Raw genomic sequence first — 27,618 nt, forward strand, 5'->3', positions numbered from 1 at the left:
CTTGCTTCAAGGACGTGGTCAATCATCGCTCATTTGTGGGAAGTAGAGAGTAATTTCTTTCCTCTGCACTTCCATATAGCTTTCATTTATTTTGTTTGTTTGTTTTCCTCCCTTTTTCCCCTTTCCCTTTTATTTCCCCTTAGTTAAATTGTTTAGTTCATGGTAGTCTTTATTTAATTATTATAATTAGTTCCCTTTAATTAAATTATCCTTATCTCAACCCGTGAGTTGTTCTTTGCTTTACTTCTCCCCCTCCTTATCTAAAGGAGGGGGAGTGAGAGAGCGGTTGTGGGGTTTAGCTGCCCAGCACGGTAAAACCACCACACCATGACCCCCATTCCCCATTCCCCTGCACCAGTCAGGGGGAGGAGGTGGAAGAGGGTGAATGGAGGAAAGATGTTTTGCTTAATTTTCTCACTGCTCTATTCTTTTACCAATAGGCAATAAATTACATGCTGAGCCTGTCCTGCCCATAACAGTAACTAAGGAGTGATCTACCTATTCTTATCTTAATACGATTTTTTATTTTTTATTTTTTCACTGTATCTTTTCCCTGTGTCCTTCTGAGAGGGGTTAGTGAGAGGGTGATGTGGTGGATTTTAGCTACCTGCCAGTGTGAAGCCTCCAACCACACCAATCAAATCTTTACTCTGTAAGAGTCTATGAATACATGACTCTAACTGAACAGGAAGTGGAATGAGTGCCAAGCAACTCTTAAGTTGTTTTTTTTTGGCTATTGTCTCAGCTTGGTTGAGGATGAGGAAAACACTAGTTTAGAGTCAAACTTCTTCTCTCCATCATTCAAAGATAGGCAGAGTCTTTTCAATGCACCAGGAAAATTTAGGCTATGCAGGCAGTGTAGGTTATAGAGGTGAAGAATGAACACTGTGGTTGCTTTAGGGCTCTGCTTGTCCCATTCCCCAAAGTGAATGGCTGGGGTTTAGACAGCTGTGCTAACAAATAGCCAACTTCCACTTGCAGCAATTACCCAATATTATCCTGAAGAATGCACATTACTTAGAGTAGTATCTGTGAGCAACCTTGCTGTGCAAATTATTGTTACCTGTGAGATGGCGGAGTTGTGAGCTTCAGACACCCACCATACTCTGCAGTACTATCCAGATATAAAATCCATTCCTTGCAAATATGTCATTTTCTTCACTTAGTGATGAATTGTTTTTGTCTCTTGTGGACTGAAATGAGAAGATGGCACGACATGCTTCTCTGACATATGTATGCATCACTAACTTCCTGAAATAACAAGTACACTGCATGTCTGCACAGGGGCAATGAATGGTTCTTAAAATGCACATACATATTTTATAGCCTCGTTATAGTAGGCTTGCTTTATATTTCTCTTTTAAAGTCTTGTATTTTTAGCAAGGTATTTTCCCATTGTGGCAGTCAATCTAACAAAATTATGATAATTGGATTTATCAACATATCATTTGTTGCCCTCTGGGTGAAATTCACTTGCACTCTAATGAACTGACGAGATTTGAATGAATACATATTTCTTACACGTGAGAGAATCAGCTATTTTCCAGCAGCATAAGTATACATGGTTATAATTATTATACTTGATTTTATCTGAAATGTGGGAAGTTTAGGTAGAGAAAGAAAATAACTTCACATACCATTACATTTTAGAATATATAATTGAATGTATAAGATGTATAAGAAAATTAGACTTCTTAAGTTCTAGTTGCTCGAAAAGTTGGGTTGATGAATCTAAGTGCATGGTAGAAAGGGTTTTCCAGGGAATTTTGTATCTGAATGTGCTGTCATAAGATTGACACTGCCTTGGGTAACTTAAATCATGTGCTAAAGGTAGTGCTGCTAAGAATTAGCTTACCTCTGGAAATTTACCTTCTAGATCACACTTTCCCAATTGTAGCATTCCAGCAATTCCTCTCCTTGGAGCGGAACCCAATTTATCAGGCACAGAGAGACAATATATTTGCAGACTTGCTGTAAGTTTTATTTCAAAGGTGAACCAACAAAGAAGGAGCAGTAGTTTTTGCATTTGCAGATGATCCAAAGTGGAGAGTTTCATTCACAATCTGAAAGCTGGCAATTTTGCCAGACAAAGTGAAAAGTGAAGATTAGTTTGTTATGATGGAAGCCTATCACAACACCATCTTGCTAACCAATGTAATAAACATTTGTGTATTGACAGCCCCAGAATTGAAAACTATAAGACAGGCTTCAAAAAATCACTGCATTCACAGTTCACAAATTTTAGTAATAAATATTATTATTAATTAGTCTGTTTTCTTATTTTTCAGGGGACCCCCTCTTCATATTTTCTAATACAACACATATATGTGAGTCATGCCAGTTCTTACTCACATACATCATGTGGAATACATAATGTGTAGTACATTATGTCTCTCTGCTTCAGGGTTTCTTTTTAGACAATCTAACCAAAATAGCTGACTTGCTGAATTCTTTTTGTTAATAAATTTACACAGAAATATTACACCAACACTTTTTAGGGCAGTTAGAGATTATAAAGCACCAGTGTTCCAGTTTGAGTTCCTTGTTCTAGTACTAACATGATATATATATATATGATCATATGTCATATGATCATGTTGTGCCCTCAACAACAGGACTGCTAGGCTAAGTACAGACTTTCCACATACAACTTCAGGCTTTTATCATAAGGCAAGAAAGAGAAACATAAGCAAGAGAAATGCTGTTATGAAAAGACAATATAGAAATATAGAAGTGAGACTGAGTGCACCCAGTTTTAACCATGAAGTAGAACCAAAATTATAGTTCTCTGGAAACTGTGTTTCTCTGGTCTTTGTTTACATATGTTCCTATTTGCAAGCATCATGAAATGGTTTATTTATCAGGACTTTGAAGCTTGCCTTTTCTTAGAAGTCTGACCATTTGAAATTTATAGGACATTAGGAGTTAGATTTATAGATGTTAAGGTTTGTTTCTCCATGTTAAGTTACAATTACTGTAGTGTATTTATTCTTTAAACATTATTTGTGTCTTATTGCTCTTAGGTTGTTATTTTCCTTGTTCAAGATCATAGCAAATTTCTTTTGAACTAACCAGTTTTTAATAGTTTTTTTTTCTTTGGGCAGGTTCTTTAGAATTCTCTTGTTCACCTCAGGGTCAACAGGATTAGATTTCCTTCTCACAGTTCTCCAAAATCTGGTCATAGTTTCATTTTTGTACTTCAGGCATCTGAGCTTAATGGCCAAAAATGCCCTCCATGAAAAAGTTGATAGCAGGGCTGACTACCAGAGGCAAGTTAGCTGCATAGCTGCAGGTAGCCATGATTTAGGGACAACTGAAATGATAAATCATTTTATCTGATTTATCATCAGAGTTGCCATTTAAACCACATTAGAGGAGCAAACAAGCACCTACTGTTCTGCCTGAGCTGATATAAAGCAGGTCTTGTAACATGTCCCCTGTAAATGATTACAGAACCTGACACTCCTTCACACTTGCTTATAAAAAGAATAATACAGAGTTCTTCTGAGAAGCTACTTCTCATTGCTGTTCGAACAGTGCAAAACTGCAAGAAGTGGCCCTTGGTGCAGCTGTCTGGGACAAATTCTGCCCCTGGATATGTGTGTCTCTGATTCATACTGAGGTCAGCATTTTCTGAGTCTTAAAAGTAGCAAATGAACAAAAGTCTTATGTATCCTGAATTGAATTATCTCATAAAAAATAGATGAACAAAATTATCATCCAGAAACATTAAAATCTGCTCTTGAAGTATACTGATATAAGCAGAAGTCCAGCTTGCCAGCAAAGCTGGCTTTTTCCAAATCTAAGTGCTGTTTCATGGTACTGAAAGACATTGCATAAAATATATTATTATGTATTTTAATAAATAGATGGGACACACAATGCAGTTGTGCTCAGTCCTAAATAATCCAATATGTCCAAATTAATCTAAAACCTGAAATCCTTATCCACTCTTCAGAGGAGGAAAAAAATAAACAAATAAAATAAAATCTGTTCCTGTAAAAACTTGGTCTTCAGCTGCTTTATAGGAAGAATAATGGGATGTTTTTTTAGACAAAGAATACAGTGTTTTGGCTTTAAAACTTTATTTATGGTAATAATGAAAGGTTTTTCTTAAAAGCAATAAGTGACACAAGTTGTTAGGCACTTTTCTTATGTCTACATCTTACACCTAGACAAATCTGTATGTGCACAGGTTAATAAGTTCTAAAATTTTGAACTTTAAGCCTAGTGTTCTCTATCTATCAAGGGATGTATAAGGCAAGGAGGAAATCTTGGCTTTCTGGTTCCTCCCAGGCTTCTCATATGTCTAAATAATAGTCTTATATTAAAAGAAGTATTCCTTTTTTATATAAACATAGCAAGTGTTTTCATATTTAGGTTAGCTTATTTGTTTAAATAGCTCACATACACAGATGAATGATTTGAAAGGAAATATAAATGTTTGAGTGATGGGATATGGTTGTTGAGTGATGTCTGTGGGGACTGCTTAGTGTTGATAAATAACTAAGGAATTTGTCTATCAACATTTTGCATAAATTTCAGTCATAGAACTTGTGGTTAGGCTAAGGCAGCCCTGAATGACAATGTATTTCTCATTTACATCACAGCTTTAAAGGGTAAGGATAGGGAAATAGAGAACTTATCTCAGAATAGCATATGTTTTTTGAATGTGGGTGTCCTCCAACAGAGTATTCTCTGATTGCACCTTGTGAGACTGAGACTTTGCAGAATGCAAATAAAACCCAGACCAAGTCTTGTCTTTAGTAGGTTAGCAAAGTAATATGAATGTGTTCCATGCTTAAAATATTACATTTCAAAGACTCCTCTACATTAATTCCAATATCAGATTAGTCAAGTCTACAGGCTCTTTAAAACAAGACTGTCATTTCACATGTGAGAAGTGGAAGGATAAGAAAGCTAGACAGCATATGTACTATTAACCTTTTTTTAATGCTTACACTTATTCAGACAATTAACAAATCATATGTAAGAATCTGAAATTCCCACAGAGCTGGAACAGCAACAAAAAATAAATACTAAAAGGATGGAACAGATACTTTGACAGACTATGTTTCTCTTTGTATTTATATAAAAATAGATCATTTCATATTATAGAAATCTGAATCAGCTCACCCAAAAAGCACATAGTGTAGCTCGGAAAGGAATACACAAAATGTTATCCTCCCAGCATGATGAACCCACTCTGGGTAAGCTCTGTCTCCGAAGTAGTTAAGAGACTGAATACAATGTTCACAAACAGGCCCCGTGAGCTGATAAAGCACAGCTATTGTTTTAGATTAGGAGAGCCTAGAGAATTTCTTTACTATTCAACTTTTCCCTAATTAGTCATCTTGAAATAGCCTGAGATTGGTATGCATAATATCACAACAACTTCATACCACCAAACAATCTCTTTGCTTTTAAGATCCCTGGTAAGTGATATAGATGGGCTTATCTCTGCTCTCTTTGAACCTGCTGTAAAGCAGGGATAACTTGAGGTTACTCTTGGTTTACACAAATATGAATGAGAGCAGAACCATGACCAAAGGTCTTACAAGAATTGTCTACCTCAAAGCAGCAAGATGCAACATCGAAGACACTGGCCACTACTGGGCCTGAAAAGTGTCAATAGGCTAGGCTAGAATTCCTACTACTAATTTTCCATAATAAAAATGATTTTAAACTCCAAATGCCCCCAGAGTCATCTTTTCTAGGTGAACTCCAGCATTTGCAAAGTACAGAAAATCAGCTTTCTGTGACATTCTGAACCTAATACTCTTGCAGCTATATAAAACTGTGCAAACTGAAAAAATAGATTATGATAAATTTTGTTAGCTTAGATGTTGCTTTGGTTTCTTTTATGTGTGCCCAAATCCCAATAAAAAATGTTAAGTTGATGGTATCTTGCGTGTTAAACAGGGATGGAATATAACAGCAGAGAAGATGGAGAAAAACTAAATACTACTAGAAATGGTAGCAATCTTCTACTACAAGGCATCTTACCTGTTGAGACAACCTCTACCTAGTTCCCTTCTTAATGTGGAGTTGGATGAGCTTTGCTTTATTGACTTCAGAGAACTTCAGGGAACTCCAACACCTATGCAGTCATGAAATCTAGGGGGAAGTGTTCCTGGGGAAAAAATAATAAAATGAAATGAAATGAAATGAAATGAAATGAAATGAAATGAAATGAAATGAAATAAAATAAAATAAAATAAAATAAAATAAAATAAAATAAAATAAAATAAAATATACTAATTTTTTTGTGGACACCTTAAAAATGTTTTTATTTTTCATTCAAATCTTCAAGCATGAATTAAGCCTTCAGAACCATATTTGTATTAAATGCAGAGTTACAGTGGGATTGATAGAGGCAATAGCACTCATAATGGGGACCTGGATACACTGCCTCAACAGAGAGGGGAAAAAAAAAATGATGCTTGGTTACTTTTACCAGAACTTCTATGAGCCAATTTTAATAATCCTCAGCATCTCTAAACCACCATTGTCCCATTGATTGTGTTGGAACTATTGAAACACTGATATTTACTGAAAGGTTTTTCTTTCATATGCATTAATTGAACAAAGACCCTGGATGAGATAAAGTGTCCAGTAGTAATAATGACTCATTTTTCTGTCATCCATTCTTAACTTAAGATCAAACATCTAAAAAAGTTCAACGTGCACAAACATATATACTTTCATTTGGAGTGCACATTTTAGTCTGTGTAAATAGTTTGCAGAGTAATCTGAGGTATTAGGAAACAAAGAAAAAATACAGATTTAGTCAATTACAATGGCAAGGAGAATAGCTCCTTAGGGTTAGACCAAAAAAAAAAAAAAGGATAAATAAATTAAAAAAAAAAGTTCCATCTGTCTTCAATACTATGGACAATAAGACAATATAAGACAATAGCTTTAGGAAGTATGCATAGGAAAAAGCATTTACTGAGACTGAAGAGTAACTACGCTCTTCTTGATGTATATTTTAAAATCTTATTAATTTAGTCAATTCAGATAAGCCCTGAGTCTGAAAATACTGCAAGCACTTCATTTGCTCTGTTCTCTACTTGACACTGTTAACATACTCAGTACTTTTCTACAGGCCTGTCTCTCCTGAAACTCAAACAAACATTAATGATCAAACAGGAAACCTGTGGAAAAGAGATTTACACCTCTTTATAACTAAGTTTATTTTCAAGTTTGTTACATTTTTAAATGCTGTGTCCTTCAGCTGCAACCAGAATGATCTCTTAAAAAAATGCCAAATCAAATCTCTGGGGAATACAACTTCTGAAATTCTGAGTTCAGTTTAAAGGCAACTCCCTGATATCTGTGGTAGATTATATATATATATATATATATACACATATATATACACACATATATATATATATACACACACAAAAATATATATACACTTATATATACATATATATAAATGCATATTATGCTATTGCATGTCATGCATTCTTTCTTTCCCATTCATTATGCATACATCACTATCAGTTTGATTCTAGATGCATCCTCCATCCTCCACTCTTATCTGATTAAGAATTCATACCATCTCAGGGGAAAAATGGTAATGGAAGGTATTACAAATTTCTTTAACCATTCCACTAATGATTAAACATGTCAGATAAGGTACCTTGCTTATAAATAGATTACCATGGAAATTTTATTTGCCTATATTCAGTTCTTAAAATATATATAATAAGGTTTTCTTTTTTCTCTTCTCTTCTCTTCTCTTCTCTTCTCTTCTCTTCTCTTCTCTTCTCTTCTCTTCTCTTCTCTTCTCTTCTCTTCTCTTCTCTTCTCTTCTCTTCTCTTCTCTTTCTTCTCTTCTTTTCTTTTCTTTTTTTCTTTTCTTTTCTTTTCTTTTCTTTTCTTTTCTTTTCTTTTCTTTTCTTTTCTTTTCTTTTCTTTTCTTTTCTTTTCTTTTCTTTTCTTTTCTTTTCTTTTCTTTTCTTTTCTTTTCTTTTCTTTTCTTTTCTTTTCTTTTCTTTTCCTAATATCCCTCCCTAAATACTGCACATTGTACAAACTTGTATTAACTTTAGTTCATATCCATTTTGGTTTTGGAAAAAGTGACAGTGAACTAAGAAAAACTGGAGACTTTTTTAAATGTTCTTTGATGGTTCGTTCTGAATATTTTTTTTTCATAAAGCCTGCATCTAAACTAATGGTTTTCTCCTTTTCCCATTGAAATCAGCTGGAAAATACTTTCAATTCCCATATGAGAATGCCCAGCACTTGAGCTTTGTCTTCCTGCTCCCTCAGAAGGCATCCCTATGAAGTGTCTTGGGCTGAACTACCTCAGCTGTGTCCCCACTTCAGTGGTATTGGAGCCCTCCAGTTGCATTTGCAGTTCAGCAGGCTTCTCTGAATTAGGCTTCTCTGTGAAGACAGCTATCCTACAAATTGCATGATATACCTCATATGGCCTTTAACATCAGCAGTGTGTGTAGCTTATCTGCACCACACACTACTCATGACCCCATGTAAGGACCAGTGAAGAAAAGGAGCTGAGCTCCCCCACAGGCCTACACAGCACCACAACAGCAACAATAGTTATTAATATTACTATACTGGTTAAATATATATAGATACTCATTTAAGTACTCATATGGGTACTCATTTAAGTTATTACTATTTAAAATTTTATATGAAGATAAATTATCATCTTCAAACATCCCTTTACCTGATCCATGTCTTCTCCTAAGTGAGTTCCTAAGCTACAGGTACTCTGTGATGTAGTGTCCTATATGACAGTCTGAACTGGGTGTAGCTGTCAAGGTGCTGGCAGCATGGGATCTGCAGTGGTCATATCTCTGAGAAGACAACGATGGGAACCCCAAGGTGAGGAAAGGAGGAGCTCCAGGCACTGGAGCAGGTATTTCTCTGTAGCTAATGGAGAGAACCACAGCGCATACCCGCACTGTGGACCCCACATGGAGAACCCCACCCCAGAGCAGGTAGACATATCCTGAAGGAAATGCAGCCTGTGGAAAGCCCAGAATGGAGAAGAGGGAAAACGTGAGGATGAAGAAGCTGCAGAGAAGAACCAATATGTAGTGACCATACTCCTCACCCCTCCTGAATGCTTGGGTAGCAGGTAAAGAAAACAGAAGTGAAAGAGAGAGAAGTTGAGCCCGGGAGAAGAGGGAGGAAAGTTGTCGTTTTAATTTTTGTTTTCATTTCACACTACTTAAATCTATTTTTAGAAGCAATAGATTTCAAATTAAATTTTCCCAAGTCAAGTCCATTTTGCCTGCAATAAGAAATGGTGAGCAATCTCCTTGCTTTTATGAGCTTTCTCAATCTATTTTCCTATAAGTTTTCTCAAATTATTTTCTTCACCACCACAATAAGGAGGAGGAGTAAGTGAGTGTCTGTTTGGCAAACTTAACCCACCACAGAGCCTCAAGGCTTAATTTAACTTTGTTCAGCCTGCTTGGGTAGAAGGAATTGGGACAATACAAAGTGTTGTTGTTGTTGTTGTTTTTGTTGTTGTTTTTGTTGGTTTTGTCTGGTTGGTTGGTTGGTTGGTTTTTAATAGTCTTCTGGTGACTTTCTAAGAAAGATCCTAATATCATCAGATGAGGTTGGTAGGCAATCTTCATCCAATCTAGATGTCTATGACAGCAATGCTAGTGACTGCAAGTGTGTATAGGACTTTGTTTAGGATTCAGGATGCTTCCAAGTGTAATCTGCAAGGACCAGCATAGACAGACTGCCTTGGAGATGGATCAAAGAAGATTTGGGAGATGCTGATGCCAAGAGAGGAATCTGGGGAGTACAAATACAAAAAGCAAAGCAACGACCATTTTATTCTCTGAACTTTTCTGAAAGCCATCTGAAGCAACATTGTCTTTATTTCATTTTAACTGCCAAGAACAAATAAATGATTTTTTTGGTTCTCCTATATTATGGACGTTCTGACCATGATGACTGGACAAATGTGGTAAGGTAAAGGACTTTCAGGAGATAGAATTGCTGGTTTGTAGTCAGCAATATGTACTTTTCCCAACAAACCAAATTGTACAGGGAAAGAAAGGGGTGGGAAAAAATAAAAGTGAAAAGACCTTAGTTGTGAGACAGATTATACCTGGAACTAACCCCAGCAAACTCCCAGGAAATAAGACAGTATTTTATGTGATGCTATTTCTGGGGGATTTTTTGACCCATTTGGCTTGGAAATGTGTTACTGAGACAATGTGCTAATTCAAGAGCTGCCTAAGATGAAATGTGACCTAGCTCACCATGAGTGATGCAGTGACAAATACATTTGTGGAGCTTCTGCTAGAGATGCTTTCCCTTTCTATCTGGCTAATCTCTGAAAGGATGACAGAGTGCCTGTGGCAAAGATAAACTTCCAGGTAGGCTTACCTGCTGCTTGGGGGTATTATTAGTAAACCACTCCAGAGGTGAATAAATGTTTCATTAGGCTCATTAGATACACTTCTGATAGGGATACCAAACATTGTCATACAACTGTGACTATAAGTACAGAGTCATTCCCAATGTAAAGACAGTACCAAGCTTATCAAACTGCATCTTGGCCAGCTTCCCAGAAGGTTTCTGACAGCTCAGACTGAGTCTCTGAGAAGTCTACTTTTCTAGGATTAGTAATGGAACATGAGTGAACTGACAAAAATGGCTGAAATCAGGCTAGGCCTGCAGAGAAGCCAGAAACAGTGAGAGAGACGCGATTCAGTCAGAAGCTTGTTGAACCAGAAATATATTAATGTTCTAAGTTACCTGCTCAAAGTGGTCCTGCTTGAGCAGAGGGCTTAAGCAAGATCCCAGAGGTGCTTTCCAACTGCAACCATTCCATGAGTCAGTGATTCTGTGAAACAAGTGTCTTGTCTAGTCTGGAAAAAAATAACTATACCAAGTTATGATGACTGATATTGCTTTGAACTATGTTTCTAACGTAAGTCACAGACCAGGCCAGTTGGGAACAGCAAAGCTCTCAACGCTGCATGTAAATGTGAAGACCATCTTGCTTCTTTCACGGTCACCCCATTTCAAACTGAATGAAAAACTATGAAGTAGTAAAGCCTGTTAGGATGGACTGAAAATGTGTGGCAGCAGAGGGACCCTCTAAATCAATGTCAATGAATTATTTATTAGTCCTCTCCTTTATCAGTCTTCCTCTATGCCTTTGGATGCTGGATAAAGCAGAGCTGTTACCTTTTTCAAAGTGATGCTGGTGACAGGGCTCATCCATGTAAACAAGTGGGAGCAGGGAGCAAGGTCAGGTAGGTAACAACTGTTATCATTTATGCAAGAGGTTAGAGTCAAACATGACAAAAGCTGCTAATAACATTGGACAGAAAGACATACTGTGGTTGACTGCTTTCATCTTAGACAAGTAGTTGCTAAACAGATTTGTTCATGTGACAACTCTGCTGGAGCTTTTTATGAATTTGGAGTAAGGGTCCTGAGAAGCATGCCCTGAACAGCAGAGCATGCTGAGCTAAAAGGAGGACAGATCTAGTGGCTATGCCAATCCTTCTAGGCTATTCTCCACTTGTCATTGCAGTGGTAATATAAAACCTGGCAGACATGTACCCCCTTTGCAGGATGGTGGTAAATTGCCCTGGAGGAATGAGGGGTGGACATGTAAGAATTAGTGCATTGTTGACGTTATAGAGTTTCTGAAGAGGTTCCTGGGTTATGAAGGTAAGATGGCGACCAGAAATGGAGGTGATGGTGACAGGAAATGGAGGTGGTGGCTGTGCTGGGATCCTGTAACAGAAGCCCTGGTAAATTCCAGGCACATCAGAGAGCAGGCACTGTGAAATGTAGTATTTGTATTGTTCACTTGTGTCACCAAGGGCTCCTCCAGGATTGGGTGCCTTTAGGGTTTCTTCCCTTCTTCCTTTCCTTGAAAATCTTTCCTAATCATTGGGAAGAATGACACTATTGTAGCTTGACAGCGTGGATGGGGAAACAATAGTAAAGAGGTGCCAAGAGTGATCTCACAGCACCATGTAGGTACAGCCTCCCTTGTAGTCCAGGCCAAATTCTCCTGAAATCAGATGGAGTACTTCCAGGTATTTCAGATGTGAGACTTCAAGCACTAGTTTAGCCTTTGTTATTCAAGACGGCTAGGAAGTATTAAATTTGAACAGTTCAAATATATACATTATGCAGTCCTGACAGGATAGATGTTGCTGACAGAGGACTACCTGAAAGTAGATATAAGGACTTTGGGATCCTTTTTCTTAAAAATGATTCAGTAAGGGTCCCAATAGTTGTATTTAAATGACTTAAAGAATGTGAGTGTTCATTAGCTCAGCCATAGATCTGGTATTTGTCTGCCTACAGAATGCTGCCTAATTACATACCATATGAACATGAAGTAGAAAGAGGAACTTTATGACTTCCTTTTTTTATGGATTCTCATTCCACATTGGAAATCTCAGCTATCCCAGGCCTGCCCTGCAGAAAAATTTCCCATGCATTTCTTGTGTTAGTTTCTTTATATATATTAAATAGCTTTGTATTTCCTTATCGAAAAACAGATTGATTTTTCTGATGCATTTGTGTTGACATCACACAAAATACTCAGCCCTTGAATTCATACTGAGCTCATATCAATCCCCAAGACCCTTAGAATGACAGTGTAATGCACTTGTAACTTTTTTCTTCAATTATCTTCTGGCTATATCAATTACTTTTTCATGCATTTTCATTACTTTTTAGGTGCTACAGCATAAGTCCACCTATTTACATATGAGAAATATTCTATACCAGCTGATAACAGTGTGCCCTTAGGATATTTTTGTATATCAAAGTCAATACCAGAGGCATGCTTATTTGCTTTTGGCAAGCGCTATTTTAAAAATATTTCGACGTTATTTAATTTAATTAGTCTAATAGAAGAGTGTCCTGCGATCCATAGAAAGATGCTTTGATCTTAATCATTGATCCATTTTTCATAAATATGCAGATTTTTCAGCACTAGAAAGAATAATGGATAAGTGTAGTGTTGTGAGTCAAAAGGGGATTAAAATTGTTTTACATTCCTTAAAAGAAAGGCAGAGGGGTTATAGTTACATCACACGCACCAAAAACAAAAACAAAAACAAAAACAAAAACAAAAAAGAGAGAGAGAGAGAAAATAAAAAGAAGAAGAAGAAGAAGAAGAAGAAGAAGAAGAAGAAGAAGAAGAAGAAGAAGAGGAAGAAGAAGAAGAAGAGAAAGAGGAAGAGGAAGAGGAAAAAGTTTTAACATATTATTGAAAAAGAAATAAAATATAATGTTCAATCTACTATTTGCTATGAAAATATGTTAGTGCCCAAAAACCTACGGTGATAAATTAACTAGTTAGTTAATTAGTTGCCCTTACTAAGAAAACACATCAAAAGCCATAATGATACTGTAAAGGAGGTGAGCTTCATTACAGGTAATATAGACATAGCGGAGGGTTTAGACCAAGCTGAAGGGTTTCGATCCAAGGAATCAACCTACAGGAACAAGCAACAGAAGTCAATTCCACACCAAATTTGTGTGAGGTCTGTTTTATGTTGGAGATGACTGGATGAGATGTTTACATGCTGATGTACATACTTGGATGGAGTTGCCTACAATGAGGGGTAGGAGGAGAGTCTTGGTGGCTGACATGCTAGAGGAAGTAACGAGGAGCGGCCCTTGGGTTTTATAGTCAGACACCATGCTCAGTCAGGCTATGAAGTTAACAGAAAAGCTTACTCTAATGCTGATTAATATCTGGGTTTGAAATTAATATCATATGGGATTGAAATGGCATGTATGGCAACCAGATGGAGGAAATATTTGCTGAAATAATACTGAGGCACTCAAATTCTGAAAATGCGCAAAGGATGACACTGGCAATTTAAACTTTCAAGTATAGACACTACTGCCTCTTGCTTAGTAGCTGGCCATTAACTTGATGTTGTCTCCTTACAGAGGAAAACAGAAGACAATAAGTGCCTGTAGTCTCTTAATCTCGTCAGCAGAATCCATCTCTTGGATTTTTTACTAATCACTTGACATTTTTTATGAATCTCTGTTTCCACTGGTGACTAGCCCTCTATTATCATCACAGACCACCTTCTCTAAGTTTCTCAGCTTTTCTCAGTTTCATAAGACATTCCCAAACCTTGCTCGTTTTCTTAATGTTTCCCTCTTTCACTTCAGTTCTGATCACTTCTTTACCATTCATCTTCTTTTCCCTCCCTGAAAACTATAATCAAAATATTCAATTTATAGAAAGAGGTTCACACTACCAGTGCCATAGGTTTGGCATAATCCCAGCCATTTTGTCATTTTTATCCTCTCTGACTTACCCTCATTTTAATTACCTTTTAATATATATGTATATTTTAGGAATTTGTATAATGTTTGACCTGAAAATAACATTTAAACAATAATGAATACAATGTGAAAATAGAACTTTGCAGACTACTTACATCAATTTATTTTTTCCTAATTTTTTTAATTTGGAAAAGGAGTAGAGAAGGTTTTGTATAAAGAAAAATCAGAGTCCAACTTTTGTCACAGATTCCAAAGCTAGAAAATAACTTTGTTTTTATCCAGTCTGGTATCAACTTGAATGCTTGACAAGAGCTGGAAGATTTATTTATTTATTTATTTATTTATTTATTTTTAATCAATTACTGTTTTAACTGTACATTTTTTAGAAGGAAAAGCTTCAATTTTTTTTTTTTAAATGTGTGTCTGAGATGCACATACATAAAATGTTCCAACTGTTAATTACTCTCACTGCTATTAATTTTTTTTTCTAGTATAAACCTGTCTATTTTAAATTATTAGCCATAGTATATTGTTATGCATTTTTCTGATAAAGAACACTCTAATTGATTTGTTTTCCCCATGAAATATTTTTACATTGTTATCAGCCCACCTCATAAACTTATCCCTTAACCTTTCCTTCTCATATTTTCCTTGTAAACCTCCTCATTTTTCCTTTATCATTTTAGTTGCCAATATTAATACACATGCTCTTAAACAAATGACTTGATTTTTCAATATCTTTCAGAAGTCAGTAGAAGGTACGGAGATGGGTCCTTTGAAGATCAAGCCAGACATTGTGGCTAAATTTGGTCTAATGAATTTAACTTGATTCACTCATTTTGGAGACATTAGTTCTAGTTATGTATTACACCTTCAGAGAGACAGATTCTCTTGTGATTTCACCTATTTTGTATGGCGATAATAAAAATAAACAAACAAACAAACAAAAACACTTTGCCATTGATCTCATCTCATTATAATATCCATATTTAATACACACGGACTCATCTGTTTCACTGGTCTTGCTAAATGACTTTCAGTATTTCTAATGAGAAAATAACAGATCATACTTCTACAAAATAGAAGGGATTTTTTTTTATTATTTTTTATTTATTTTTTTTTAACCCTAGGGTTGCCATTTCACACTGAACAAAATGCAACATTCTAGCTCTAACCATAGCAGTGGCTTCTGCATCTGCTTTGTTGATTTTGTTGCTTCATTGATCAAAGATAAATACATAACTCTCAAGTGGTAGGCCAAGGATTAGGCCAAGCTTATTTTCTTTTTCTGACATTTTATATTTAGAAGGCAGTCCTTGCATCATCACAGTTATCCTGAAATAATAATAAATAATAATAATAATAATAGTAATAATAATAAAAGCTCTTCTCAGTTCGTCTGGAGAGCTTCTAAAGTTTGATGAATATAAAACCATTCACATTTATAATGGTAGACATTAATCTATTTATTATCTATGCAGTACTTAAAACTTTTTAATAAACATCTAGCAAAGTTATTGGTATAAGTGAAGCTAGAGAAAGGAAAAAAAAAAGAGATACAGACATAGCAACAAAATCAAGAGCTAATTATGGAGTAATCACAGCAGCTTACTAATAGATTATGGAGGAATGAATGTTAATGATCTCTTATACATCATTACAATTGTTTTTATGAAGTACTTCTCATTGAGTAGGTTATTAATGTAGTCAAGGCAAATGGCCCCAATATAATCTCTTGCAACATATACATGTCCAAAAGAGGAATGGCTGTATATAAAATTATGTGGTCAGATTGCTTTGTTACATTGACTTCAGATGACAAAATAGTGCCTCAGAGACTGTTAAAAATCAACATAACTGACTGCTCTGATGTAGACTGGGGAGGTTGTTTCAAGGACCCCTGAAATCCAGGAAGGCAAAAGTAACTCACAGCAATTTCTGTCCATGACCCTGAAATTGTGAATCCAAGAGAGACAACAGACTGACCTGACTGAGGGATGATAACCTTGTTGTAAAGTCTTCAAGCTCATGGGATGGCAGTTCATGTCTGCTGAAGATCACGGAATCATAGAATGACTTGGATTGGAAGGAACCTTAAAGATCATCTAGTACCAACCCCCCCTGCCATGGACAGGGACACCTCCCACTAAACCAGGTTGCCCAGGACCTCATCCAACCTGGCCTTGAAAACCTCCAGGGATGGGGCATCCACAGTTTCTCTGGGCAACCTGTTCGAGGGCTTCACCAACCTCTGAGTAAAGAATTTCCTCCTAATTTCTAATCTAAATCTCCCCTCTTTTAGTTTAAAGCCATTCGCCCTTGTGATCTCAGTGAATGTTGTGTAGAAGTTTCACCTGAGATCTCAGTGAATGATGTGTAGGAGAACCACTGGTTCTTCGCATCTTTTCTTCCTTGTGTAAGATCTCCTTTTACAATGATATTTACATTGACACATGGATATCTTCCTTTCTTTTAATGATTTTAGAGATAAAATCCTTTTAAAACCTGCCTTCAATATAAAGGGCAATGAAAAACATTCTGTAATGCAAGTCTTATTCACACCTCCCATAGCTCTTTTTATTTAAAGCCTGACAGTGTTTAGTTGTCTCATTTCTACTGTTAATGTAGAAATGCTCAGAAGAAAGATCTGTGGAAAGATACTAGTTTCAGAAAAGAAAGTTTCTCTGACACATTTTAGTGCCACCATAAGGTCACTTTCGTAATGAACATCATAAAGATTTTCTGTTTATTGTTGGGGTTTAAGTCTTGCAAGAATTACTTCCATGTATTGTACAACTTTAACAACTCACAATTCTTTAATTTTGTGTATTTATGTGCATGCTTCTAGAAGTAAGAGAGCTGTTGAGAAATATACACTCATATTTTCTAGTCTTGACAATAGCTTGTCAAAAATTCTAGAAAAGTAGAATGGGAGCAGGAGGCAAAATTTACTTAGCCGTTTTATCCCCAAACAAAGTTTTAAATATGAACTCTCTGTTCCTAAACCAAAATAAGCTTCAAGAAATCACATATCATTTTACAAAATTAAGTGCAATATATCACACGTGAAAACTAAGATAAAGCAAGGTGTTTGCCATGTCCAACATTGTTCAGAAAAGACTAATTTCATACTGTACCTATATGAAACCAGAATATACTTCACCTGAGGAATGGAAACTGAATTCTTGCATGGATACTTTATCTCTGATGCAGGTGTTTCTAGAAGTCAGCCATGGTTATGTAAGACATTTAGATAATTCTAATTCAAAAAGGTGATTAAGACCAAGAAGTTTAGTAAATTTAATAAATGATATAAAGATACCTATATTCATACCTTCAATTCATGTATCTTATATGAAATGGTATACAGAAAAAAATACTTCTGTTTCAACAAATGCTAGATATCTTTCATGGTAGGGCTACTTCGTATCATATGAATGTCACCATATTACAATTTTCTGACAGTTTGTTGAGTTTACTATCTCTTGTTTTAGGCTTAAACTGGACAATGAAAGGACTGTATAGATTATACAACTATTTAATTTCCTGTACCATGGAATTAGGTCTGTAGCATACTGTCTATACAAATAAGTACAAATAAATTATGCATCAAAGAGTAGGTCATGGGTTATCTCTAAATTGAAGAAAATTTAAAAATATTTGATAAAGAGATTATAAAATGAGATTAGTTTTCATTGCTCTCTTACTAGCATTTGGTTAAGTTTTTCTTTGTATTCAAACAGTTGAATCAGTTTGTCTTCTTCCAATATATGTATGAAATAACCCTTTCTTTATGGGCTTCCATCTTTCTTTTAGGTAGTCATCCAGTATCTTTCTGATAAACTTAACAAGTATTCACCCTTTTCTTTCTTTTTGTTTTGTCCATGCTGCTATAATTGCAAGCAAACTCATGAGAGAAAAGAGGTAGGATAAAGAAAATGAAAATCCTTGAAATACACAAATGTGTTCTATCAGATAACAATGGAAGCATCATTCTCTCCTAAGCTTTATTTCCAAATGTAATCATGCAATATTGAAGTAGAGATAATTAAAAATTCCTTTTTTATTATTTCCACTTCTATTTTCTTCTGTCTTTAAAAGTGAAAAAAAAAATATATATATATATATATACATATAAATCTTTTAACAGATTTCAGAAGCTCTTTATAACAGATTGGTGAAAAAATGGCATCTATCTAGAACATATTTGATGTGGGCACAAAGGTCATTTTACTTATAATACCAGTGAAATATATTGTTATGTCATGTATGTTATACTATCTAGTAAACTATACTATCTACTAAATAGACTGAGAAACCAATTCAATTAATTAGGATTCTGAAGAAATTACTATTGAAGTTGTTGTGATAATTTTATTGGCACTCTGGCCAGCACCAACCAAATTACTGCATTTTCTCAATCTTTTCCCTGTGTGCCAGGGCTCCCAATTTCACTTTTACTAATTCCTCAGCTCTTTTTTTTTTTTTTTTTTTTTTTTTTTTTTTTTTTTTTTTGCCTATCCTTGCTAGAAGCTTGTTTTCCTTCTATTAGATGTCCTTCTCTCTGCCAGTTTCCATCTGTCACTTTTTCTCTCAGATCCTTATTCCATCAATGAATGCATCATACTAATGCCTAAGCCATTGTCCTTTATTTATCCACACACATCTTATACAAATCTGGATTCCTTACACTCCTCCCCTTTTCCCTGTCACTCCATTCTTTGTTTCCCTTTGCCATCTTTCTCTCACTCTTCTCTCCTGGAAATGAATAATTCAGATATTGAAAATCTGTAGAGTGTTTGGGATAATGAATTGCAATAGCAGGTAATATGCTGTTAAGCAACTGGACATTTACAATTAACAATTGATTAGTTGACAATTACGTGGGTAAGTGAAACAGATGGCTGTGCTAATCATGTGAAAGAGCTGCATAAGTTCCTATTTTCTCCTCCATTTCTGTTTACACCAAAATTGCCTAGATTTTCTCTCCACTGTCTAGAGCATCCCCTGCAGCTTTAAAATTGATTTGCTTGTTTTCAAAATACTCCACATTACTTCAAGATAAAAAGAGAAATAATACCAAGCTGAGTGTAGAGCCTCACTTTGCTGTATCAAACTGTACAGCTAACAAAACTTTGGGTGAAAAGTCATATAGAATTATTTTGATAACTTTCTGCCCAATGACTTGAGAAGAGTTTGGCAGACTTCATCTCAAATCAATAAGCATTGCATGTGTCCTTATGAAAAATTAAACTGATGTATGTAGCAACCCCAGCATCTGTCCCTGCCTCTGTTGAAGTTGGTGGAGAAACTTTTGCAGCTTCTGGAGAAGCAGACAAAAGCCCTTAATTTTACCCATTTTAATTATTATTAGTCATGGTTCTGTATTGATTAACCTGTCTCTAAGAAAGGAGGGAGAGAACAAAGTAGAAAAAAATTTTTTAAATGGAAAGTTTCTGATCCTAGATTCTGAAATGTGCACACAATGATGGCCAATTCTTGCAAATGACTTGTGCTAAGTAATTGCAATGAAGTAAAAAATTACAGCCTAAGTATTTTTAAGAACATATAGTTAGTTTAATTTAATTTAATTATACCCAAACAGTATAGGCATCACACTTGGAAAAAAAAAATAATAAAAAAAAAGACATTTATCTGACCACCAGTTCTGTGTTAACATTATTCAAACAGTTTATACCTAAAAAAAGTGTTTTAATATTGTCTAATTTTGTAACGATGTTGTGCTGGTTCAATGACTGAGCTAAACCAGTAACTTTATAATAATGCATGGAAGGTCAGATTGGCTTCTTTAGTTCTTTTCTGTTGCGAAGCTAGCAAGAAAGGCAGGTGATGAAAAAATTCCTTTGAAGAATAATGGAAGAAGGAAATCACGGTGTTAGATTACTCAAGTCCGTGTTCTTTTTTCAAATTATTTCTAGTAACAAGGGGTCCTCATCAAGACTGAGAAACAGCAGCATGTAACATCCACTTTTCTTTTAAAATCAGCTTTTATAGAAAAAAAATGCAATAAAGCAAATGCTCTTTGTGTCTTCTTAATGACCTATAACTCAAAAAGCCAATGAAACTACTACGCTGAAAACTTTTTTCAGAAACATTTTTTTCCAGAATTGATAATGACATTTTATATATGATTTTCTTCAACATTTTAAAAAACTTTAGTTTTTAAAGTTTAGAGAAAAAGTGATTACATGACTTCTTTTGTTGTTGCTGCTGCTGTAGAATAGGATAGGATAGGATAGGATAGGATAGGATAGGATAGGATAGAATAGAATAGAATAGAATAGAATAGAATAGAATAGAATAGAATAGAATAGAATAGAATAGAATAGAATAGAATAGAATAGAATAGAATAGAATAGAATAGAAAGATGTCTCTCTGTAATGAAGCAAAAAACAACACAGAAAGTACTTGTCTCTGTGCAACCTTTCACAGAAAGTACTTCAGTAATGCCCTAACATTTAATTAGAATGTTTTTATGGAATCATAGAATGGTTTGGTTTGGAAGGGACCTTAAAGATCACCCAGTTCCAACCCCTCTGCCATGAGCAGGGACACCTCCCACCAAACCAGATTGCTGAAAACCCTGTCCTGATTTGAAACGGACCCACAAGGATCATCAAGTCCAAATCCTGGGTAAACATGGGACAACCCAAAAATCAAGTCGTTTGTTGGAGAGTATTGTCCAAATGCTTCTTGAATTCTGACAGGCACGGTGCTGTGACTACTTCCCTGGGAAGCCTGTCCTAGTGCCTGACCACCCTCTCAGTAATGAATTTTTTCCTAACATTCAGCCTGAACACACATCCTCTTCACATAAAGTTCCTTCTCAAATTCCATTTGTAGATGTATCAAATACTGGAAGGACAGTTGAAATTCATGGAGCTATGCAAATTTATGCCAGTTGAGGAACTGGCTTTAATCCCCCTGTGCCTCAGTTTATCTGAAAGTAAAAGACATCTTTTCACACACCAGTTAAGTCTGCTAACTGACAGCAGTGTATTTATCCAGCACATCATTTACAAAACCCAAGTGCTTAAAATTGAGGAAATGAAATGTTAAAGATGTAATAAATCTTAGTGTTCACAAAGGGTCAGAACCAGCTTTTACTGAAGTACACATGAGTCTCTCCAGTTATTTAAGTCAGAGCTGGACTGGGTCCATAATAAACAATTATTTTGCTATATGTATGGCCAGGTATGCCACTAAAGGATGCTGATCTGTGAATGTGAATGGCCTAATGTGGCCTTGGCAGTAGCAATAGTGTGTCATGTTCTAGACATTCAGTGCAAATAAAAAATCTATGGAGACCTCAGGAAAAAATGATGCCGTGAAAAAGTACTGTTTCCTAAATGTCAGTATTGTTTTTTTCTTCTCTAATTTACAGCTTTTCACCACTTGGATCAAAGAATCTGAAACACAAGAGGAAAAGGCTGGTTCTTGTTTCTTCTCCTTCACCTAGAGTGTTTATTGTATAAGGTAAGAATTGTCTTATCACTTTTTACTACCTGTGCAATCTATGTATTTCATAACCCTTCAAGGAAGTAAGGTTCTTTTTCAAACATTTATTTTTTTTAATAAATACACAACAACACAGTAAGACAAAATGTAGCTTAATATGTACAAAGTTGTTCATCTTTCTAATTTCTTGAATATTAACTTCATGCATTAAAGACGTGGACCCATGGTATTCTTATGCTTTATGTGAAAGCTATGTGAAAGCTTTATATGAAGCTTTCTCATTCAGTATTAGCAATAATGAAGTATATGTAGTATCTATGCAGCTTGCCAGCACACACAAAGTTTGAGCATCTTACACCAACTAATCATTTCAAACTTTTTCAGAATCCTTTCATCCTTATTCATTCCATTACATGGCAAACTCCCATTAACAACACAATTAAGGAAAAAAAGGATTTGAAGGACTCTGAGCTCATCTCCTCTGAGGGAGAATAATTACTTCGTATTTATTTTTTCTTCAGGATTGCTTTGTAAGATGTCATTGATCTTTCTAAATTCAAATAGTAAAGACATGTTTAAAAAGGAGTGCAAATATGCAAGCAAAACCTAATTTCATAGTTGAAAGTTTGCTCTGTATATGTAGACTCGATTACTGGTGGCACAAAGCTCTTGAATGAAAAGAAGCAATGGGAGAAGCATCCATAAAAACACCATTAAAATGCAGCTGGTCCAAATCTGTGGACCTGTCAGAAAGTAGATCAAAGAAACTTTTATCAAACATTGACAAAATTAGTCCACCATGACTCAAATTACACATACCTGGAGGCATCAATCTTCTACTATAATCTTGTGAAATATGATGGTCTGTATCAAACTCATGTTGCTAAAATATGTCTTTTCTTTTTTCCTTTTTCTTTCTTTCTGGTAAACTACTCTGGTTTAGTAGACTTTTAGTCTACTAAGACAAGCTAATATTTAGGAAGGAAAACTGTAGAATAAGACATTCTACAGAAGTGTTTGTATAATAGTATCATCAAATTATAACAGAAATAATATTTTACAGTAGCAGCTCAAGTGGCTATATTTATCCAAATGACAGATGTGGCTTAAGGCTATGATTTTCAACACTAAAACAGGTAGATCCAGTAGAATAATACATACTAACCATTATAATATGCCGAAGAATTCTTATTTTTCTCATGCAAATGATAACACTCTAAGATTTAGATACAGCTTATAACACAGGAAATCCAGTAATTCCCCCAAGAAACCAAATAAATTCAGTCTCTGGAACTGTTTATAATCTGATTATAGCTTTGTTACAACTAGAGAGACAAGAATGAATGTGTTGCAACATACACGTTTGTTATGTTCCCAAACTTCTTAACTGGTTTAATATATTCAGCATAGCTCTGTCTCAATGTTAGACTCATCAGACTAGAACTGGCTCCTTAAATCCGTACCCAGTGCTATATCACACATTAAGCCTGATTCAGAGCGTGCTATGTTTTTCCTTATTTTACCTCAAACAGTAATCTTGAAGTACTCATTGGACATAGAGCCAGACCTTGGTGCATTGGGTTGGCTTGTTTTTGTCATGAATTTTAATGGTCAGAAAGTTGCATCTGTTCCTAACTGCCTTTCAGCTGTTAGTCACTGCTGAGTAGCTTAAACTAGAGCCCAGAAACAGATGGGGAAGAGGAGTGTTCTTTTGGTAATCAGGTATTGAACTCAACTGGGACATCAGTTTGTGGAGTTAATGGCAATGCTTCAGTGTGTTTGACCTCAATCTCAAACTCAACATCCAGTGAAGAGTATCTGAGATAGCTCTGGTTATTTGCACAGTCTTGTAGTTGAGCTAATAAGCCTCAATGGATATGGCAAGGTTTTGCATGGAGTTAGTCCTTTCAGAGCAATTTCTGTACATATGGAGACATTAATCTGCAATCCAGATAAACTATCCATACTGGTTTGTGACGTACACACCTGTGAGCGTCTAGGTACACTCATTTGCTTAAGTATGCATGAATAATAGGCAAGATCCTTTGCATTATTTATATATAAGCTTTCTGAATTTTTGACTGACAGATCTGACTTAATTTTTCAGATATTGTGATGGATGATACTCATTCTGCTTGTAAAATCTGATATGTTTAAAGACAGCACCTGTGAAGCAAATAAGAAAGTTGCCTGTTGAATTTTTTGGATGTTGTACTCTATAACACTCTGGAGGATAGAATGGAGTAGAGAACCCCCTGAATGGAAGACTGGGATTAATCCTCTGTTGAGAGCTAATGAGCATAGAATATTATTATGGAGTACAGAAATTTGCAAAGCTTAGTGTCATGCAAGCTGGCAAAATGAAAGAGTGGGGAGTATATATTCAAAAACTGAATATAAAAACTTTTTCTAGGAGCCCAGAGAGGACTCTGGAATTTGTTACAACTTGGAAACCAATGAAAAGGTTTCTAGAATGATATATCTTCTGAAAAGGATAGAGTAAGTATGGGAAACTTGGGTACAAATCCTTTTGTTTCTACTTTGTCCTACATAGCATTTTCTCTATGCTAAGTTCAATGTGCAAGCTATGTTCATATTAAGTCCAGCTTTACAGATTTTTGTATATTTTTGTAAGAGAAAGGTTTAGATATTCTCTTCTGAAAACACTGCTTAACTTGAATCCCTGCACAGCTGTGTCAGAAAGAGAGAGTGCATACTGGTGAGCAGCCCTAAGCCTGAGGTCAGGACCTAACTTGACTACAGGCAAGCAATTCCTCTGAAAACTAAGGCTAAGACCAAAACAAGCAAGCAACAACAACAAAAACTTCATCAGAAAAGATCTGAAAACTACTTAAATAAATAAAATAGATTAATAAGGATTGTGAGCTTCTAAGTAATTTGAAGGATATCTCTGGGACAGAGCTTTTAACCTGAAGGTTAAATATATTTAAGCGGAGCTTCGAAACAGTAAATTATAACTTGAAGAAAAGACTAATTTCAGGTATGGTTTGTATTTTCTTCCTTTCAGACTTATTTTGTAACCCTTTCCCATTTTCAAATCAAGAATATACCCCAGCTGTCTTTCTGAAGCTGTACTACCCTTCTAAAGAAAATAATTTTTTCCTAATACCTCATCTGAATTTCCAAGGTTCGATATGTGAATTTTTCCCATTGTTACAACAAACATTGTTACACATTTTTATAATGAGTTTGGTTCCCTCATGTTAATAACTGTCTTATAAGTAGTTCTAGACAGATACTAGGTCATCCACACCTCCTTCGCTAGGCTAAGTCCAGCTTCCCCAGCGGCTCCACAGATTTGCCTGTGCGGTCTAAGACTCTAACAATCTTTGTGGCCCTCTGCAGACGCTCTCCAGTTTCCTGACATGCTCTGGAGCAAAGGACTGGGGGCACACTAGGCTCATTTTTCCAGATGGAGCTTTACCAGTGCCAAGTCTGGACTATAACTTTCCTCAATCCGTTGGCCATGCGCTTCTTAATATAGCCCGCTATGTCATTTGCCTCATTTGCATCATTATCTTATGATCTTCAACGTGGAGGCAACCTTAATCCCCCAGGTCTTTTTGAGCAAGTTGCTTTTCATCTAGTCACTTCTCAAACATGCTGTGGTGGTTTCATCCTGATGGACAGCTAAACTCCACCACAACAGCTTTCTCACTTCCCCTTTGGAAAGGACAAGGGGGAGAAAATACAATAGAAAAGGACTCAAGACCTTCCCACAGACAGCTTCCATATGGGTCTGTACCAGAGGGTCCATCCTTCAGGAACAGACTGCTCCATCATGGCTCTACAAGGACTGTGGCCTCCTTCAGGCCACATCAACCTGCTCCACTGGGGGCTACTCCTCAGGCTGCAGCGTGATCTGCTCTGCTGTGGGACCCACAGGCTGCAGGGGAACTGCTGCTGCATGCCTGGAGCACCTCCTGCCCTCTTCCTGCACTGACCTTGGTGTCTGCAGGGCTGGTTCTCTCACATTTCCTCACTCCACTCTCCCAGCTGCTGTTGTGCAGCAGATTTTTTTCCCTTTCTTCAATTTGCTCTCCCAGAGGCCCACCCAGTGTTACTCTCTGACTTTGCTCTGGCCAGCAACAGGTCCCTTTTGGATCCGGCTGGAGGTGGCTCTTGTCTGACATGGAGCAGCTGCTGGGCTATGCTCACAGAGGCCACCCCTGCAGCCCCCCGCCACCAAACTCTTGCCATGTAAACTCAATACATATGCACAGAATCATGGGGTTTGTTCAGGGCTAGATGCAGGACTTTGAACATATTTTTGAACTTCAAGAGGTTTCCATAAGTGCAGTCCTCAGATTTCTCAGGCAACCTCTGGATTGAGGCTTAAAGAGTTGTCATGTTAGGTGCTGTCCCAAATGAAAATCATTTCATAGAATCATAGAATCATAGAATATCCTGAGTTGGAAGGGACCCTTAAGGATCATCAAGTCCAACTCTTGACACCGCACAGGTCTACCCAAAAGTTCAGACCATGTGCCTAAGTGCACAGTCCAATCTCTTCTTAAATTCAGACAGGCTCGGTGCAGTGACCGCTTCCCTGGGGAGCCTGTTCCAGTGTGCAACCACCCTCTCTGTGAAGAACCCCCTCCTGACGTCCAGCCTAAATTTCCCCTGCCTCAGCTTAACCCCGTTCCCGCGGGTCCTGTCACTAATGTTAATGGAGAAAAGGTCTCCTGCCTCTCGACACCCCCTTACGAGGAAGTTGTAGACTGTGATGAGGTCTCCCCTCAGTCTCCTCTTCTCCAGGCTGAACAGGCCCAGTGACCTCAGCTGTTCCTCGTACGTCTTCCCCTCAAGGCCTTTCACCGTCTTCGTAGCCCTCCTCTGGACACTTTCCAACAGGTTCATGTCCTTTTTATACTGTGGTGCCCAGAACTGCACACAGTACTCGAGGTGAGGCCGCACCAGTGCAGAGTAGAGCGGGACAATCACCTCCCTTGACCTACTAGCGATGCCGTGCTTGATGCACCCCAGGACACGATTGGCCCTCCTGGCTGCCAGGGCACACTGCTGGCTCATTTGTAGGACTCATTCTGTGTGACCATCCAGTGAAAATGTTGAAAAAAATGGGACCATTATTGATACTAAAGTACCCTGCTCACAGTCTATGTACATATTATTTTATTTGATATAAGCATTACATTTGTGAAAACATTATTAATGGTTTCCGTTTGAAGATTTCAATTACATTTCTGTAGGCACGTGACTATTACTTAGGGGATTTTCTAGCCAAAGATATTTTATTTTCAAAGGTATTTTATTGTCTTCTTTTTCAGCTAATAACTAAGTCATTCCCTCTACTATCACAACCTCTCAGTTTTTAAAGCCTTCTTCACTCCCTGGCTTGAGTAATGTCTTAAATTGTCTCTGCTTTTTCTAGGGCTCAGACAGCATTGGGATGAACAGCTTGAGCATCTGTGTTACTCACTGCTGCTCTTTTCTGTCTAAACTTAAATTACATCTTTGAGAATGGTTGGACATTTGGTCTGAGGGTCTTTTTCACAGGAGGATTTAAATGTATATTATGAATTTTAAAATGCCATTGTGTGGTTTAATATTTATTAGAGCTTGCCACTTCCCTGAAATATAGGTTAAATTCTCATGAAAAACAAGAATTTAATTTAATTGGTACCTCAGGGCAAATTGTGGCAGGCTGGAAAAGCCAAACTGGATCAATATTCATCCATCAATATTACCTGTGAAGGCTTGACACTTAGACAAGACCACCTTCAGCTGTTTGCTCATTTGTACAACAATGGACTTAGCAATTACAGTATTAAGCTCCATTTCTCAGTAGTGTTGGTTCTTCTGCC

At 36.5% G+C, this 27,618-nt stretch overlaps 1 long non-coding RNA gene across 1 annotated transcript in view; it reads left to right on the forward strand.

Annotated features, from left to right (window-relative positions):
* Positions 1–24,265, forward strand: part of LOC311436291 — a 47,337-nt gene extending 23,072 nt beyond the window's left edge. Inside the window, exons 2-3 of the long non-coding RNA XR_014692727.1 lie at positions 21,699–21,790; positions 24,186–24,265. This is a non-coding gene — a long non-coding RNA (uncharacterized lncRNA). The remainder of the gene's footprint in view (positions 1–21,698; positions 21,791–24,185) is intronic.
* Positions 24,266–27,618: the final 3,353 nt, after the last annotated feature.

The sequence above is a fragment of the Aythya ferina genome, assembly GCF_964211825.1.
Source record: "Aythya ferina genome assembly, chromosome: 4".
In the NCBI taxonomy this organism is placed as follows: Eukaryota; Metazoa; Chordata; class Aves; order Anseriformes; family Anatidae; genus Aythya; species Aythya ferina.